The sequence below is a fragment of the Rhipicephalus microplus genome, chromosome 8, assembly GCF_043290135.1.
Source record: "Rhipicephalus microplus isolate Deutch F79 chromosome 8, USDA_Rmic, whole genome shotgun sequence".
NCBI classification, from domain to species: Eukaryota; Metazoa; Arthropoda; class Arachnida; order Ixodida; family Ixodidae; genus Rhipicephalus; species Rhipicephalus microplus.
In genome coordinates this window covers 121,260,547-121,276,633 of record NC_134707.1, presented here as the reverse complement: position 1 = coordinate 121,276,633, position 16,087 = coordinate 121,260,547, and positions in this window count along the sequence as shown.

Sequence of the window (16,087 nt, the reverse complement as noted above, 5' to 3'; positions counted from 1 at the left end):
ATGCCAAGACACCAAGTTTTTTTCGGATTTCGCAACGTAGAAAAGAAAATATACAAAAATTACCGGAAACCTGCGGCATATGATTTACTGCCGAATGCAATAGCCGTTACTCGCTTTTCTGCTGGTTGGCCTGCGCCGAAGTTTTATGCGGACTGTAATGCTCGAAGAGAACGCACGTAGTTAATTGAATCAGGTGAATTTTTGTGTGCAAGCGACAATATGCTATAGTGCAGCGGCCGTGTCTGAGTGTGCTGACTTGCATCTTTAAACTGATAGCTGAAACTAAACAGCCGATAACTAAAAACCTAACTGGTGCACGAAAGTGTCTCAACGTGTTACTTTATGAACGTGCACCGAACGATAAGCCTGTGTTTGCACGTTTGAGCCAGCGAAATGCCGGCAAGTGCGCTCGGCGGCTGTCGGTGGTGACCCGTGGGCGCTGCGCCGCAGGCTGAAAGCGCGTCGCATCGATGCTCATCGCTCCTTGTGCGCACACCGTACGCGAAAAACAATGATTCATTCAAGTTAACTACCGGAAAGGGTCTACTGTACAGTCATTCTTACTTCTCGGCATAGCATATTATGAAACCCAGAAGTGCCGATGGCATGTATGACGGACTTGGCCGGTAAAGAAGGTCATGCTAGGACTACATTTGCTGGGAGTTGTATGGGTCACATTTACTCGGACCGATCTCGGCGCAGATGGCTTTTTGACGTTTGAGCAATTCACAAGCCTCTCAATGTTGTATTAAAGTATAGACGATGTAAGCAACAATATAAAGATTGCCAGAGATGCGTTCGAGTTACATGTGATTTTGCCGACCAGCGTTGTTTTTCTGGCGTCCAAGTACTCACCGCGGCATCGCGAGTCGGATCGAACGCCGGATCTTAACGTTCGCAGATTATTTTTTGGCCAACACTGCTTACAGATCGTCCCAACTGTGTTTCTAAGCACTTAAGTACAACTATCATGATTGGGCACATGTGCCTTCACCACATTGAGCTAATATGACAGAAACCCAGCTGATATTTGGAATTTAGTGTTGAAAACGGCATTGTATGTCATGTAGTTTTATATTAAAAGGTAAACATGCCTACAGAGTACCTAATGATCACCAGGTAGTTACACATGCTAGATGTATATTTGCGCTTCAAAATGCGTGATAGAAATGTAGTGTCACCCACCCTAGAAGGACGCTAGACATCATGAGTATAAATACCGCTTTCTGTGTGAGTGGTTGTCTGTAGCGCGAGAGGTATATGTTCAGTGTATGTATATGTTCTTCTCACCGTGTTGCGTACTATAATAATGTGTATGCCGATGTCCCACCTGCACATGTGATGTAAGCTTCAAGCAATCAATGCAGTTCACTGCTTTTATAAAATGCTCGACATATATATTTTGTTCAGACGTTACGCCTAGCGCAGCAGGAGTGATTCTACTCTTGGAGGAAGTTGGTGCGGACTAGCCCTACCAGATTGTAAAACTCTGTGAGAGAGTAGCACAGCTCTCGTGGAGGGTGTATAAACTCTATTTCAGAAGCGTGACTGTACTCTGGCGAGAGAACTTGTTCACTCTCGTTCAGCCAGAGTACGAGCCCTCTGTCGAGAGGGTGTGCTTACTCTCTGCAGAAAAAAGGTCCCAGCACTCCTGAAAAGAGAGTGAAATGTGGGACAAGCCTCAACTCCCGCAGAGTGAGTTGCCAGCACTATATTGGGGCTGTGAGTGTAGGCTTGAGTGGTGGTGCAGTGTATTTGCCAACACGAATGCAGTTTGATTTTGTTCGAGCATTTAGGCCCTGTGGTCACTGATTGTGAGAGTACGCAGCGTAGTCGCGAGAGACTGTTTCCCTCAGCGGTGCGTCACCATGTGCTTTTTTGTCGTGGAGACGTGCGCACGACACCCTTTGTGTTGTATTTTCTCCGGTGGTATGAATAATTATCTCCTTCTGCTCCCGCTGCATGTGGGAGTTGGTGTTGTACTGCGTTTTTTAGTGTAGTCTCCAGCCAAAAAGTGCTGTGAATTGTTTGAGGGGAGTACTGTGTACTTTCCGACTAACGCACGGCGCCTTGGCTGTCCTAACGTGCTTATGCGGCGTTAGTTCACGGGAGGCGACGGCACACTCGGCCCTGTGGCTAGCGAAGGCTCAACCCACGCAGGTGGCTGTACTCCTGTGAGCTATACGCGCACATTTCAAGCTATACACAATGCATTGTGCATTTTCTTAGTCATGTAGTGATTCTCTTCCCACGTTGCGAAAGTCGACTTGAGGTGCGTCTTAAAAAGCCCGAGGAAACCATGCATTGAAAGCCTCGTGTCATCTTGAGAAGCAACAGCACAGCATTTGTCTATGCAATTTCTAACGAGAACGGCGAGTTTGAAACAGAGAACCGTGTGAGCACGTCATGTCTGGCCCTTGTACAAAAATTGATTCCTTTCAACAATAGGTACTAGGTAATATGTATAGCAAGTGATTGTAGCACTCACCGGTGAGGCAAAACGATGAGTGAGGGGGGGGGCAGAACATCAGCTAGTTTTTCGATGTTTTGACTGCCAAAGGAGACATGTGCCCATACATCGATAAGTAAATCCGTGGTTAGTCAGCATTGTTATCACGGCCTTTTAATTTTGTACCGTGTAAGAATTTAGCATTATGCCCTCAACTTAATTAATAAACTAGACAAACACGGCGCCGACTATTAGCACTTGCACACACTTCACTCAGCTTCATTTTGGAAGCACTTTACACATATTAAAAAGAACAACCGAAGTTCAATTTTTTCACCCTCCACTTAACTCTTCAAAACATTTACAAGGGCAATAAATCTTTAAGGTCTGCACCATCTTTTTCATGTCACCATTGAACTACGGGAAACAATGCTACTAGTAAGACACCCGCAAATCTGTGCAAACGTAGATAAGCCATTGAATGAAAAGGGGGGCGGGGGCACGGTTGCCAGTGCGTGCAACGACGGGAATGCCATAACGCGCAAATACACTCTTGTGAGCGAAATGACGACTGGCGCTGCAATGAAGTGCACACTAGTGACTTCAAAATGAATAAATGCGACCTTTATTAAGGCAAATGACGACTGTTGGCTGCTATGGGGGATGAGGTGAGAAAAGAATAAGGGGCAGAACGAGTGTGGAGCAGCTTTACGTTAGGCCTTCACAAGCGTCAGGTGACCTCTCCTACTCATCTCGAAAGAGGCCACTTTGACTACCGCATATCGCGAGAGCTTTCAGCGCTTCATCGTCTGACTTCAATAAATTTTTTAGAAGGGTAATGTTCAATGTGCCGTATGCCTTTTAAAAATGCTGCGTATTTCCAAATCAGGTGTTCTTAATCTGCTCTGCACCGCTTCTGTTTTCAGGAGCCCTTCACTACGGCGTCTCTCATAATGATAAGGTGGTTTTGGGACGTTAAACTCCACATATCAATCAATCAATCAATCAATCAATCAATCAATCAATCAATCAATCAATCAATCAATCAATCAATCAATCAATTAACCACGTCTGTTAGGGTGTACAGCACGTAGAAGTACTGCTGCTCGAAGATGGGTTAGCTTGCAACCACCGTCTGTCTAGTATGTGTGACGCGTATGCAGAGTTGACCATTACTTTGTTCCCAAAATTCTTGTTGAGGCGTAAACCAATCTTTCTAATTCAGCATACAAGCTGGTGTACCTCCCAGCAGTCTTTTTTTCAGTGCCTTTTTATTTATATACGACATAATAAATCAATGCTCTGCTATGAGAGCCTGCTGCCAACATCTTAAAATAGAGATTTTCGCATTAGAGGATGGGGATGGAACTGCTAACAGCGTGACGTATGGCCGGGTAGCTGTGCAATATTCACCCGTCCGGCAGAAATGATACACTACAATTTCTTTCACGGGAAGACTGTGTTTGAGAGGCATCATGCACTGTGTCTGTTGAGAGCGTGTTTCCGCGCATTTGCGCAGTTAGAGACGGTAATTTTTCATCGATAAGGCTTGTGATTCTAGGCCACCGTACCACTTCTCGAAAAACGTGCTTGCTTCTTCGAGTACTTTGATGGCCATGAAGAATGAGGTCTTGTATGAAACGTTGAATAGCCAGAGGTAAAAAGCGCTGACCCCTTAATTATTTATTCTATTTCAGACATTCAGTTATTGACGAAACTGCCAGTATTTCTTGTCGTGAAGCAATGGCTTTGTATGCCTTGGCCAGGCTTTGGCGTGGTACTTGATCACAAGGTCGCGTTTACCATCGTTGGCTTCGCCACGGCACAGTTTGTTTTGCCGTATGGCACCCAATAGTAGGAAGACGCCAACAACTTTTTGGCGAAAAGTTTGACTTTACGGCAATGCACTGATTGTAGACCAGCCACCCGTGCACGTAATAACGTGTCTCGGCTGCTGACCCGCAGGTCACGGGTTCGAATCCCGGCTGCGGCGGCTGTATTTCCGATGGAGGTGGAAATGTTGTAGGCCCGTGTGCTCAGATTTCGGTGCACGTTAAAGAACCCCAGGTGGTCGAAATTTCCGGAGCCCTTCACTACGGCGTCTCTCATAATCATATGGTGATTTTGAGACGTTAAACCCCACAAATCATCAAGACGTAATAACGTGCCTGGCATATGTAAGAACGCACTATGTTGTCGGGCCTATGGCGCTTATCTGCCGCACGCACGGTGAAAGCAGGGCGAAGACAGCACATGCGCGTTTCACTTGTGCGGGAAGACCGCATGCATCCAAAAAAGCCACAGGGGGCGGAAAAGTGGCTGGCAGATAAGAAGGGGTGCGGGACGAGCCCAAGGGGCTTTTCGGTGGCAGGCGACAGATGTGATGTGGCGTCGTTCGCGCAAGGCGCGAGGGGTTTTCTCCGTGCGTGCTACAGAGGCGACGCCATGCCGGTTTTGGGGGCGTCGGCTGTAAGGATAGTTGGTGACCCGTATTCTACAGCGAGTTGCGTGCGAGTTTTATTTTTTGCTGTTATGTTTTGTGCTGGCTTTCCTGCTGTCCTATTGTTGCGTATGTTCGATTCACCGCCAGTCTTCAGCGATTGTTTCGTATGGGTTTTTGGTCCTTCTGTGTGCGTTAGAGCCATGTTGAGCCGGTCAGGAAAGCTGTTCGTGATTATTTTGAGTCGCGCATTAAAAGCGGTTCTCGTTCTCAGCGTTGCTAGCACGACCTTGCAAATTTTGGCTCACCGACCCCCCTTGAGCGAAGGTGGGGCCTTCATCTGGCACCCAACGTGGTTTTCACATGTAGTTGGCCTTCCTTTCGTTCCATTCAACGGTTTTTTTTAGTTTTCATTCTTTTCTTGTGTTAACCTTGCGGACCCAAAGTCTAGTACAATGTCCACCAAGGCGAAAGAGGACGCGCCCGTGCAAGATACGTCTCGTATCGTCGAGCAGCTGACCGCGCTGCTATAGAACGCCAGGCTACACCAGATGCCAGTTCTCGCTTACCGCTGGCCGTGCCTACATACGAGAGACACACGGACAAAAAATTAGTCGTGCACGTTTTGCAAGAGTTACAAATTATTGCGACGCGCAAGCCCTCACAAATGAGATTCTCCTGCTACGCGTTCTGCCCGTCACCTTGTCTGGCTCCGCCGCACGTTGGCGTCGTCACCAGTCTTTCGACAGTTCGACCCACATTGCGCAGCTATTACGTGCCGAATTTATTCCCCAGACTGCGTCACTCGCATGAAAGATGAACTTTGCAGTCGTACACAGGGTGAGGATGAAAGCCTCCAAGAATACATACGGTCCTTTCAGAAGCTTTACGACCACGCAGACCCTACAGCATCTGAAGCGGAAAGAGTGACTCAGGCAGTTAGGCGGTCGCATCCGCGTTTCAGTCGTACTTATGGGGTCGTTCATTCTCTTCACTCTTCACTAGAGCAGCGGGTGATATTCAGGCAGTGACGTTGGCGCGGAGCTCGCACACCAACTTCGCCTCCACCCGAATCCACTCTCGAGCGGTCCTGTGCGTGGCATAGTAGGTTCAACCCGATGGCCTCACCGATAGCCCCACCAAGAGCTCCAGACCCATTCAGTCACTACAATACGTCTGCTCTGTCCGCCTTCACATCAATGACCCAAGAGTGTCGGACACCCACACTGGGCACCTCGATCCAAGGTCTGCCCGTAGCGGCCACCACCCATTAGAGCACAGGAGCAACAAGCAGCAACCCTCTGGTATGCTTCCAGTGTGGAGGTAGGGGCCACTACAGAAGCCAGTGCCCAAGCAGACCACGCTCTGGCCACCAGGGGAACGACCGGGGCCGGCGATGGTGAGCGCACGCTAATCGCCGGCAATTCATCGCGCTAGAAGCGCATAAGTTTCAGTTTGAACAACTGAATAGGCGGAACAGCAAGCCCACATCCGCCCTCCCCATGATCGAAAACAAGGCTCATGATCTCGTTGAGGAAGATGTTGAATTAGTCAATGAACGCTAAGAAACAAAGCGTGGTCCAGTTTGCAGCCAGTCTGACTATTCTGACCTCCAGGGGGCGTGAACTATTCAAGCGCAAATGCAAGTGGCTGACGCTGACCTGCAATTTCCTCTTCAATCCAAAGGGTGACGACATCAAAAGGGCTGGCATCAAAAGCAACTATATCGTTGTATGTCATGCTGCCCCAAGCAACGCAAAGATCAAAGCGAAGTTCTTTCAACTTAGAAAAGGCCGACTCTTGAGTATGGCCCTAATTCATTCAGATTCCTTCAACAGTTAGCTCGCCTTGACGACAGACCTTTGTCTGAACAATCAGTGCTGGAAAGACGACATGATTTGTGTGCTCACAGAAAATCAGTGAAGGCCTTACTGAACTTTTTGCGTGGCAGCGGCCTATTGTATAGACTGTAGCACCCCAGCTCCCCCCCCCCTTTTTTTTTCGCGCGCGTCTATTCCCCTCTTCGCTTTTTTTCCAATCTTTCTTCCCCATTCCCCCTTCCCCTAGTGCAGGGTAGCAAACCGAATGCTCCATTTTCTGGATAACCTCCCTGCCTTTCCCTCATTTTATTCTCTCTCTTCAACAGCAAAGCTCAGATCATTGTTGCGAGCTCTGACATGCGAGGCAGCAAGCGTCTAATGTGGTTGGGTCCAGGAAGCGGTGCTCAATGATACGCATCGATTTGATGAGGGTAAACAATTAAGGTCAATAACTTGGTCCTTGTGACGACCCTAAACTACAGTAACTTTGAGCAATATTGCTCTGAGTAATATCTCTCGGTGACATTTCTTGGTAATAAATCTCGCTCATACACTTGTGAGTCCTTCGTGATATCTGCACCAGCAATCCGGCCAGTACGTGGTCAACAAAAGGGTTCCTGCGCAGATGGTGACAAGGGGGTACTTTATGGTTATAACGTTCATTAAAACATCCAAGAGTCTGAACTCCGCGCCCGTGTTTCACGTTACCACCACGTGTTATCTGTTCACAGTTGAAATAGTGGTATAAAAAAGGTGGTTCATTCGGGAAAAAATGATGGTGTAGCTAATAGCGTTACGTGAGCGTCTTTTTTTGGCATGTATTTGTCTTTGGGTAGAGATCTCGACCCAACCAGTCGCGCCTAAACTGCATTAATTGTTACATGGAGGGATGTATGAGTTGGTATGATTCTGCAGTTTAGGTGAAATTCCTATCGACATGCGTTCGCGCTACTTTGTATGAGTTTATATTATTTTATAACGCTGCCTAGGATGAAGCCAAGGCAGGCATATACAGGAAACAGTAATATTAGGTTTTTCTGCAAAACAACCGTCAATATGGTAAGAACATGCGTGCACGGTACTGTGTTCGTTCTTTTGAGGCGGCCGCTTTGTGTACACTCACGATCAATACGACATGCAACAAGGAAACGCGTGGCCTGACGTGTTGAAAGATGGCGCATGGCTTCCCATAGAACCAATTTTCATTACTAAACGCGTTATCTCACTAGCATATGACCGAAATCGCCATGCATCTTTAGTTGATGAACTAAAAAAATGCCCGGCCTGCGTCGAATGTGCACCACAGTCTCAGCTAAAGTTAGAAGAGTGGCCTTTCAGAGCCTTTCCTAAACAATCATTGGCGTACAGCTGCAAGCACTCTTGCTGGGTCTCCATTGCGACAAAAATGAAAAAATAACAACAAGAAACGAACCTTAGCGTAGATACAGTGAAGGATAATCTGACGGGTATCATTACAAAGTGTGCAGTGGAAGTTGGAGGCAGGCTAGTTAGACAGGATACTGGCAAGCTTTTTCAGAAAGCAAAGAATCTCATTAGGAAGCGTCAAATCACAAAAGTCTGAAGTACAACAGACAAAATAGAACTGGCAGAGCTTTCGAAGTTGATTAATAGGCGTAAGGTATGCGTTGTAAGAAGGTATAACATTGAGAGAATCGAACAAGCTCTGAAAAACGGAGGAAACATCAAAGCAGTGAATAGAAAACTTAGATAGGAAAATAGGATGTATGCACTAAGGGACAAAGAAGGCAAAATAACTACCAATATGGATAGGATAATTAAAATAGCGGAGGAGTTTTACAGAGATCTGTACAGTAGCCGGGACAACCACGACCTTATTATTATAAGAACTAGCAGTAACCGAGATGACGCCCAACAGTAATGATAGAAGAAGTCAGAAAAGCTTTGGAGAGCATGCAAAGAGGCAAAGCTGCTGGTGAGGATCAGGTAACATCAGATCTGCTGAAAGATAGAGGTCAGATTGTGTTAGAAAAACTGGCCACCCTGTTTACGAGGTGTCTCCTGACGGGAAGAGTACCAGAGTCTTGGAAGAATGCTAACATCATCTTAATAGATAACAAAGGAGATGACAAGAACTTGAAGAATTGCACGCCGATCAGCTTGTTCTCTGTAGTATACAAGCTATTTACAAAGGTAATTGCTAACAAAGCAAAGAAAACAATAGAATTCAATCAACCAAAGGAACAAGCAGGATTTCGAACAGGCTACTCAACAATCGACCCCATTCATACAATCAATCAGGTAATTGAGAAATGCTCAGAATATAACCAACCACTATACATAGCCTTCATGGATTACGAGAAGGTGTTTGATTCAGTAGAAATATCAGCCGTCATGCAGACACTGCGGAATCAGGGCGTCGATGAAGTATATTGTAGCGATGCTGACGCCGACAGGTTAAAAAAACAAGCGTCTTTATTAGGGCGAACTTGCGCCCACGATTCTAAAAACTATGGTCGTCAAGTTCGAGTAGCCGAGTGGCACAGATCTGACTAACTTCCTCTTCCTCGTTGTTGAACGTCCGAACGCGTGGCGAATGCCAGCCGAGCCGGGTCTTGCTGGTGCTGGTGACGATGATTGTGGCGGGCTACTTGAATGTGGCGAACCAGTCGCAGCATTGCCCCCCTCCTCAGACGCATCGTCCCGATGCTTAAGACAGTGAAAAGATACACGCGCACTCTCACTTGTTGTTCGACGATCTGTCATGATAGGGCTTCATGCGGACTACGTGGACCACTTCCGTGGGATTGCGGCGTCTTGAACTCACGTGTCCAGCAGACCTAACTTCATAAGTGACGTTGCTGATACGGTTGAGTACTTCATAAGGGCCGAAGTATCGGCAAAGAAGCTTTTCAGAGAGTCCGCGGCGACGCACTGGTATCCATATCCACACTTTGTCACCGGGATGATAAAGTGTGTCACTGCGTCGCTTGTTGTAGCGACTAGAATCGACGTGCTGTTGGTGGCGTATTCGGTATCTTGCCATTTGCCGTGCTTCTTCGGCTCTTTGCAAGAAGTCATCTAAGTCAGGTGGATAGCTGCTTTCGTCCTGTAGTGGTAACATGGCATCCAGCGGGGTGGTCACTCTTCGGCCGAATACTAGTTCGAAAGGGGCAGCGTGGGTTGTTTCTTGAACGGCTGTATTATATGCGAATGTTACGTAGGGTAATATTTCGTCCCACTGTTTATGTTCAACATCAACATACATTGATAGCATGTCGGTCAGAGTTCTGTTGAGGCGTTCGGTTAAGCCATTTGACTGAGGGTGATACGCCGTTGTTCTTCTGTGATCGGTATTTGTCATGCGCATCAGGCATTGCATTAGGTCTGCAGTAAATGCAGTGCCCCGATCCGTAATAACGACGATTGGCGCACCATGTCTGAGCACTATGTTGTTCACAAAGAACTTGGCGACTTCGGCAGCTGTCGCACTGTATAGAGAGTCAGTTTCAGCATAACGGGTGAGATAGTCTGTGGCTACGACTATCCATTTCTTGCCTGCACGCGATGTCGGCAAAGGTCCTAGGAAGTCCATGCCGACTTGTTGGAATGGGGCATCTGGAGGGTCTATTGGCTGGAGAAGGCCGGCTGGTTTTACGGGTGGAGTTTTGCGCCGTTGACATTGACGACAAGTTTTCACGTAGCGCTGCACTGATGCGAGCAACTTAGGCCAATAGTATTTCAGGCGAATTCTGGCGAATGTTCGGCTCACACCCATGTGTCCAGATGTTGGCTCGTCGTGGCATGCGTGCAGAATTTCCTCTCGCATGGCTGTGGGCACGACTAGTAAAAACGTTTCACCATTAGGTTCGAAGTTCCTCCTGTAAAGGACACTTCCTCGAAGGCAGAACGCGGAGAGCCCTCTGGAGAATATGCGAGGGACTTGAACGTCGAGACCCTGCAGGTGTTGTATAAGTGCCAGCAAATCCGGGTCATCTCGTTGTAGTTGAGCGATTTTGGATGTGTCGACAACGCCTAGAAACGGGAAGTCGTCCTCTTCAGGTACACTTGGATCGACGGGAGAGCGTGACAGGCAGTCGGCATCGCTGTGTTTCCTTCCCGATTTGTACACGACCGTAATATCATACTCCTGCAGCCTAAGGCTCCATCTTGCTAGTCGACCTGACGGGTCCTTGAGATTTGCCAGCCAGCATAGAGCATGGTGGTCACTGACAGCTCTGAACGGTCTACCATAAAGGTAGGGTCGAAACTTGTTTATGGCCCAGATGACTGCGAGGCACTCTTTTTCAGTTGCAGAGTAGTTTGCCTCAGCTTTTGATAGTTTGCGGCTGGCATAGGCTAACACTTTCTCTTGACCATTTTGCCACTGGACAAGGATGGCGCCGAGGCCGACATTGCTGGCATCGGTATGGACTTCTGTGTCGGCTGTCTCATCAAAATGGGCAAGTATTGGGGAACCCTGTAGTCGTTTCCTTAATTCGTCAAAAGCTTTCTGTTGTTCGCTTTCCCACGTGAAGGGCACATCGTCTTTTGTCAGTTTTGTAAGAGGTTCCGCAATCTTTGAGAAGTTTTCCACAAATCGTCTATAATAGGCACATAAACCCAAAAATCGACGCACTGACTTTTTGTCTCTGGGTGTAGGGAACCTCTGAACAGCGGCTGTCTTTTCGGGATCGGGACGAACACCCTCGGAACTAATGACATGTCCAAGGAATCGCAGCTCTTCGAAGCCGAAGTGGCATTTTTCGGGTTTGATTGTCAATTTCGCTGACCGGATGGCTTCCAATACTGTGCGTAGTCGCTCTAGATGTTTGTCGAACGTTGCAGAGAATACCACCACGTCATCCAAATACACTAGGCATGACTGCCATTTCAATCCGGCGAGGACAGTGTCCATCATTCGCTGGAACGTCGCTGGTGCAGAACAGAGGCCGAATGGAAGCGCTTTGAATTCGTAGAGGCCATCTGGTGTTACGAACGCCGTTTTTTTCACGGTCCCGCTCGTCGACCTCTATTTGCCAATATCCGCTTTTCAGATCTAAGGAGGAGAAAAACTTTGCGGATCGCAACCGATCTAGTGTATCGTCGATACGTGGCAAGGGGTAGACATCTCGTTTAGTTACACTGTTCAGTTTTCTGTAGTCGACGCAGAATCTAAGTGTGTTGTCTTTCTTCTTAACGAGCACTACGGGAGACGCCCATGGACTATTTGAAGGCTGGATGACATCATCAGAAAGCATCTCCTCCACTTGCTTCTTGATAATTTCCCGTTCTTTCTGTGACACCCGATATGGATGCTGGCATATAGGCCTCGTGTCGTCTTGCGTTATAATTCTGTGTTTCGTGATGGACGTGCGCTGGACCTTTGAGGTACTTGAAAAGCAATCAGAGAATTCTTTTACCAAGGCGTAAATCTGTTTCTTCTGACTGTCCGGAAGGCTCTGATTGACGGTCACGGATGTGTCGATGTTGCAGGCCACTGGTCGAGTGGTTGATGTCGTTAAGCTGCATAGTTCGGTCGCCATACAGAAGTCGTGTAAATAGGCGATAGCCGTGCCTTGAGCGATGTGTTGAAGCTCATTAGAGAAATTTGTGAGTAGGACATCTGCACGGCCATTCGTCAAGTGAACAAGACCCCTAGCTACGCAGACACCTTTGTTCAAAAACAGTCCTACATTTGTATCCGCTATGCCTTCGCGGTTGTACAATGCATCATTTTCTACGAGCACCATTATACTGCAGCGTGGCGGCACAGTTACGTCATCATGAACAACGCGTAGAGCAGTTAGGCGTCGTTCCTCAGATTCCTCCACAGGTATAGCTCGTTCAGTCGAAAACGACACGCTGGACCTACGCAGGTTAATTACGGCGCCATTAGCTCGCAAAAAATCCATTCCTATAATGAGTTCTCTTGAACATTCTGGCAGCACAATGAAATCGGCCACGTAAATAAAGCCCCGTATTTCAAGTCTTGCAGTGCATCTGCCAAGGGGCGTAATAATGTGACCGCCTGCCGTGCGTATCTGCGATCCACTCCACTGTGTCACAACTTTGTTTAGCTTTTTCACCATCTTGTGACTTATCACTGAATAATCAGCACCGGTGTCGACTAAGGCATTCAGCTCCCATCCTTCCATTCTCAACCGCAAATCTGAAGTAACGTTTTCGTTGCTGCACCCATCTACCGGAAATACACCGTCATCACCCTCAAACCAAATTGGAGGATCTTTGTAACTGACGTTATCAGCGGCCTCACCTCCACAGGTCGCTTGCTTCAGTTTTCCGGGTGTGGACTTGGAGAGCGATGACCAGGCAGCCTTGAAGGTGTACGTGGGCTGGATGACCGGTAGCGCATAGGCGATGGTGACCGTGACCGGTGTTGGCGTGGAGTTGGCGAGTTCTGGCGCGTCGACAAGTACTCCTCAATCTCCGCTGGTCGTTCGCCGTTTCGGGGGCACGGTGCATATGACGGGAAGCCTCTTAATCCAGCCTGTCGGTAAGGACAGAATCTGTACAGATGACCCGCTTCCCCACAATGAAAACACAGAGGCCTGCGCTCGTGATCACGCCAGACGTCACTTTTCCTGGGCCTACGCTCCACATAGTGATGTGTGCTACGTGCTCCTGGGGGCAGATAGGTAGCTGTCGGTTCCCGTGGACGAGGTGCGCTGCGTGCCGCAGGTGGGAGAGGAGTCGTTGCCATCGCAACTGCTGCATTGCTGTGTACCGTGGGTTGTCTGACAACCTCAGAGTATGTTCGGATAGGTCGAACCGGCTGCAGCTCACGCTCTGGCTTTCGTATCACCTGCCTCAGTTCGTCACGAACAACGTCCGTAACAGATAGTGCAGTTGAAGTCTGGGGCATATGCAGTCTGCTCAGTTCTTCTCTGATAACTGATCTAATTAGCTCTCGCAGGGCTTCAACGTCGTTTCGCACGCCTCCGGGAAATACCTGTGCAGATGCGCAGTTAAGATTCCGGTTGTACTGCCGAGCCCGCTGTTCCAGTGTTCTTTCGATGGCCGTCGCTTCCGAGTAAAACTCAGCAACCGTGCTCGGAGGGTTGCGGACGAGAACGGCGAACAGCTCTTGCTTCACTCCGCGCATTAGATGGCGCACCTTCTTATCCTCAGCCATGTTGTAATCCGCACGCTTGAACAGGCGGACCATGTCCTCAATGTACATAGCAGCACTCTCGTTTGTTAGCTGGTTTCTCGATTGAAGAGCTGCCTCCGCCTTTTCTTTCCTGTCTATGTTCGCGAACGTAGCCACCGCTTGTCGTCGAAATACCTCCCAGGTAGACAACGAGGTTTCATGGTTCTCAAACCATGTCTTCGCGAAGTCTTCCAGGGCGAAGTATACGCGACGGAGCTTCTCTCTTTCGTCCCATCCATTCAAGCTCGCTACTCTCTCGAACAGGTCCAACCAATCTTCAACATCCTCGTACGAGTCGCCGTGGAAAACTGGCGGCTGGTGCGGTTGGCTAATGAACACTTGTGCCGGTGTTACCTGGCTAGTCATAGTGGTGGCATCCATCGTTTGAATTCCCCTTGGTATGAAGTCAAGAGGACCGAACTCAGGTGAGTCACCTCGAAGACGGCGACTTGCCCTCTGGTGTACAGGAGTCACTTCCACGGGGTTGATACGCTGGTCGTCGGGGCTACGCTGTCTTGAGCTCGTGGGGCTTTGATTCATAACCCAGCAACTCCACGAGAAATGTAGCGATGCTGACGCCGACAGGTTAAAAAAACAAGCGTCTTTATTAGGGCGAACTTGTGCCCACGATTCTAAAAACTATGGTCGTCAAGTTCGAGTAGCCGAGTGGCACAGATCTGACTAACTTCCTCTTCCTCGTTGTTGAACGTCCGAACGCGTGGCGAATGCCAGCCGAGCCGGGTCTTGCTGGTGCTGGTGACGATGATTGTGGCGGGCTACTTGAATGTGGCGAACCAGTCGCAGCAATATATAAACTTCCTAGAAGAAATCTACAGGGGATGTACTGCTATCATAATGCTTCATAAAGAAAGCAACAAAATACCAATAAGGAAGGGTGTAAGGCAGGGGGATACAATCTCCCCAATGCTATTTACCGCGTGCTTACAGGATGTTTTCAGATGCCTATAATGGGAACAGTTAGGGATAAGAGTTAATGGAGAGTACCTTAGTAACCTGCACTTCGCCGATGACATTGCATTGCTGGGTAACTCAGGGGACAATGTGCAGCTCATGATTATGGAGTTAGACAAGGAGAGCAGAAAGGTGGTTCTTAAAATTAATCTGCAGAAAACGAAAGTAATGTACAACAACCTCGGAAAAGAGCAGCGCTTTGTGATAGGTAATAGTCCACTTGAAGTTGTAAAAAACTATGTCTACTTAGGGGAGGTAATAACCGCGGAGCCGAACCACCAGATAGAAGTAACTAGAAGAATAAGAATGGAGTGGAGTACATTTGGCAAGCACTCTGAAATTATCACATGTAGATTACCACTATCCCTTAAGAGAAAGGTACATAACAGCTGTATCTTGCTGGTACTTAGCTACGGAGCAGAAACCTGGAGACTTACAAAGAGGGTTCAGCTTAAATTGAGGACGACGCAGCGAGCAACGGAAAGAAAAATGGTAGGTGTAACCTTAAGAAGCAAAAAGAGAGCAGAGTGGATAAGGGAACAAACGGGGGTTAAGGATATCATAGTTGAAATCAAGAAGAGAAAATGGACATGGGCCGGGCATGTAGTGCGTAGACAGGATAAGCGCTGGTCATTAAGGGTAACTAACTGGATTTCCAGAGAAGGAAAGCGAGTTAGGGGAGACAGAAGGTTAGGTGGACAGGTGAGATTAAGAAGTTTGCCGGTATAAATTGGCAGCAGCAAGCACAGGACCGGTTTAACTGGCGGATTATGGGAGAGGCCTTCGTCCTGCAGTTGACGTAGTCAAAATGATGATGATGATGATGATGATGAGATTGATGATGAATGTGGATATAGTAAAGCCGTAGACGAGTAGGTAAGAATATGTGTCAGCAATGAAAGGTTGAGCTCACTCAGACTTGCTTATAAAATATATTTCGCGCTTCGGACTCACTCTAAATCTGACTACTCAATATTTTTTTACCTCAGCTGGACTCACTTGGACTCAGACTCTAGGAATAGTTTGACCGGACTCGGGTTTAATTTGAACAAAATCTCATATGGTCACTATTGGCCCAATCTGGGTCTCAGCAACACCTTCTACGAAAAAAAAACTATGCCTGGGCTATGACTATGGCGAATCTTATGCTATGGCTAACCTTATGAGTGTATAACTTGTTCACAGCCGATTGAAGAGTTGAGGAAGAAATCCTCCTTTTTTGTCAGTTTATTTTGAGTGGAATCAAAGGGTAA